Here is a 3,388-nt window from a genome sequence, read left to right on the forward strand (position 1 = left end):
CTGGAGTACTTCCAAGAGGAGGAGATCCCAGTCTCTGAGGTGCGACGGATTTTGTCCAAGAAGAACAACAAGTTGGTTCCAACAGACACGTTTGTACTGACATTTGCTACCCCATCACTGCCTTCGGCCGTAGTGATTGGTTACCAAAGGTGCAGTGTCTCCGTCTACATCCCTAACCCATTAAGATGCCGTAACTGCCAGAAGTACGGGCATCATGAAACAAGATGTAGGCGGAAGACCGTTTGCCAGTACTAAGGTCGTGAAGGTCATGAGGAACAAGGCGAATGTGGTATTGCCAACATGCGTTGTGTCAACTGTGAGGGAAAGCATGCTGCGTCGTCTCGAGACTGTCCTGCCTGTAATCGCGATAGAGAGATATTGCGGGTCAAATATACCCGAAATGTCTCCTTTCCCGAGGCTAGGAGGATAGTGGAGAGCACGGACGTGGCTGCTCCCTCATATGCACAAGTGACGAAAGTCCGGTCGCCGGTTGACAATGTCGCAGTCAAGGATGCTTCTGTTCAGGTGTCTGAAGACATACCTGCCTGGGGCTCACAAGTCCCAGACAGGGCTGGCCAACTGAACTTGAAAATCCTCATGGGAGACCCATCCCGATTCACGACTATAACCAAACCAACTAAAAACAACAAACAGTAAAAAGCAGCATCACCATCAAAACAGCATCTTCATCAAAACCAGCACCACCATCAAAAACACCTTCCTCTTCAGGAGAAAACCCGCCAAAGGTTGGCCCATCTAGGGCACATATGCGTTTGTAGCGATCTCGCTCACTCACAATTGTTCCTCGATCCCAACTGAGGCAAGAGGCAACATCACCTACCAACAGACCTAGGAAAAAAATTAAAATAGCCAGGGGCAAATCTGATGGGCCAGATCTGAATGTCACCTTTGGCAAAGGATCAGAGGACCCAACAAACCGGTTCAATGTCCTACTGGATTTCGATGATGATATGGAGACGAATGACCCAGCGCTTCGTGCTTCGACTTCATCGAAATCAAGCCAAAATAGAAAATAATAAATAATACAATTATCCAATGGAACTTCCGCGGATTAAAGGCAAATATAGAAGAATTTCAGAATCTATCAAAAGAATTTAGACCCGCCACTTTTTGTCTACAAGAAATCATGCTAAAAAACCCAATCACTCTTGAATTTTTTCACTCTACACTAACATTCCAACTGTAAAATATTCCTCACAGAATGATCAAGTGTAACACAAATTTACAGGCTGTTGCTGTCTGTGCAACATTACCCAGACAAATAACCGTCTGGTCAATTTATCTCCCTCCGAGTATTGTTTTCACTTGTGAGCAACTCAATAACATCGGCTCCCAACACCATTCATAATCCTCGGTAATTTTAATGGTCATAATAGCCTGTGGGGCTCTCCCAACACAGACGAGAGAGGAAGACGTATTGAGGAATTTATATTTAAAAACAACTTGTGCCTTTTTAACAACAATACCCATACCTATTTACACCCTGCTACAGGCTCTCGTACCCACATTGATCTATCACCATGCCATTCTTCCATTCTGCTCGATTATGACTGGAAGGTAATTAAGGATCTTTGAGGGAGCGACCACTTCCCAACTTTTCTTAAGAATATTGGTACTCCTATTGATGATCCTCTTCCGCGATGGAGTGTGCACAAAGCAGATTGGGTCCAATTCCAACACATGTGCATTGAAAAACTAACCACAGAAACTTTTACTGAAGCACTAGCTTCTATTGCCCAAAAGACAATTCCAAAACCCGTTCCAAAACCTACGAAGTTCCTTTTATCAGAAGAATCTTTTAAAACACGCAGTGATCGGGCAGCTGCTCTAAGACGCTACTTGAATTGCCCAACTGCTTCAAACTACAGTGATTTTAAATTTTGCCGGGCAAAGGCTCGACGATCAATTAAAATTGAAAAAAAGAAACATCTGGAGAGAATATGTATCAAAAATATCATCAAACATGTCCTCCAAAAAGGTATGGGATACGATTCGGAAAATAAGTGGGAAAAAGAAAAAGTCAACATCCTCCCACCTCATTAATAAAAACAAAATTGTTTCGTCTAGGCCTGGAATTGCTGATGCATTTGCAAAAAACATAGCTAAAAACTCATCCCCTTTAAACCACTCCCGAAAATTCCAGTCTTTAAAGAAAAAAAGAGAAAAGACACGGCTCAATTTCAAATCATCAAACAAAGAAAGTTATAATGAGCAATTTACTCTACCAAAACTTGTTGATTCGCTTCGAAAATCACAGGACTCTGCTTCAGGTCTTGATGATATTCCATATCAATTTCTAAAGCACTTACGGACTCGTCACTAACATGCCTTCTTTACATAATCAACCAAGTTTACGCTTCCGGAAAGATTCCCGATTCGTGGAAGAACTCAACAATTATACCTATCCCAAAACCGGGAAAGGATGCTTCTAACAACTATCGTCCCATCTCTCTGACTAGTTGAGTATGTAAAACTTTAGAACGAATGATAAACACAAGACTGGTTTGGTTTCTTGAGGCCAACGATATAATATCCCCTCTTCAAAGTGGTTTTAGAAACAGAAGAGGGACAAATGACCATCTCATCAGATTAGAGACGTTCATTAGAGAGGCTTTCGCCAAGAAAGAACACGTTGTCGCCGTGTTCTTTGATCTTGAGAAGGCCTATGATACCACATGGCAGTATGGCATCATGAAAGATCTTCACGACCTTGGAGTACGTGGAAACCTTCCCAATTTTATATCTAATTACCTATCAGATAGACAGTTCAAAGTCCGTGTTGTTTCAACTTTTTCTGAAACGTTTAAACAGGACATGGATGTCCCACAGGGTGGAATCCTATCAGTCACCCTGTTTGGCCTTAAAATCAATGAAATAGTCAAATGTCTTGGTCAATCAACAAAAGGGTCGTTATTTGTGGATGACTTCTTGATCTGTTACAGATCTAAGAACATGCACACGGTAGAACGACAACTTCAACAGAGTTTAAACAAACTACAAAGTTGGGCAGACGAAAACGACTTCAAATTCTCTAAATCAAAAACTGTGTGCATGCATTTCTGTCAGAAACGAAAAGCACACACAATGACCCAAATCTTACACTCGATGTCACTAGAATTCCTGTTGTTGAACAGACTAAATTTCTCGGCCTCATTTTTGATTCGAAACTCTCTTTCATACCACATATAAAGTATCTGAAGGATAAGTGTTCCAAGGCGTTAAACATTATACGAGTCCTTTCTCATACTGATTGGGGAGCGGATCGGGAAATGCTTTTGCGCCTATACAGATCACTTATTCGAACAAAACTGGATTATGGTTCTATGGTATACGGGTCAGCGCGCAGTTCGTACCTTCAGATGCTAGA

The sequence above is a fragment of the Mizuhopecten yessoensis genome, unplaced genomic scaffold (assembly GCF_002113885.1).
Source record: "Mizuhopecten yessoensis strain PY_sf001 unplaced genomic scaffold, ASM211388v2 scaffold6287, whole genome shotgun sequence".
In the NCBI taxonomy this organism is placed as follows: domain Eukaryota; kingdom Metazoa; phylum Mollusca; class Bivalvia; order Pectinida; family Pectinidae; genus Mizuhopecten; species Mizuhopecten yessoensis.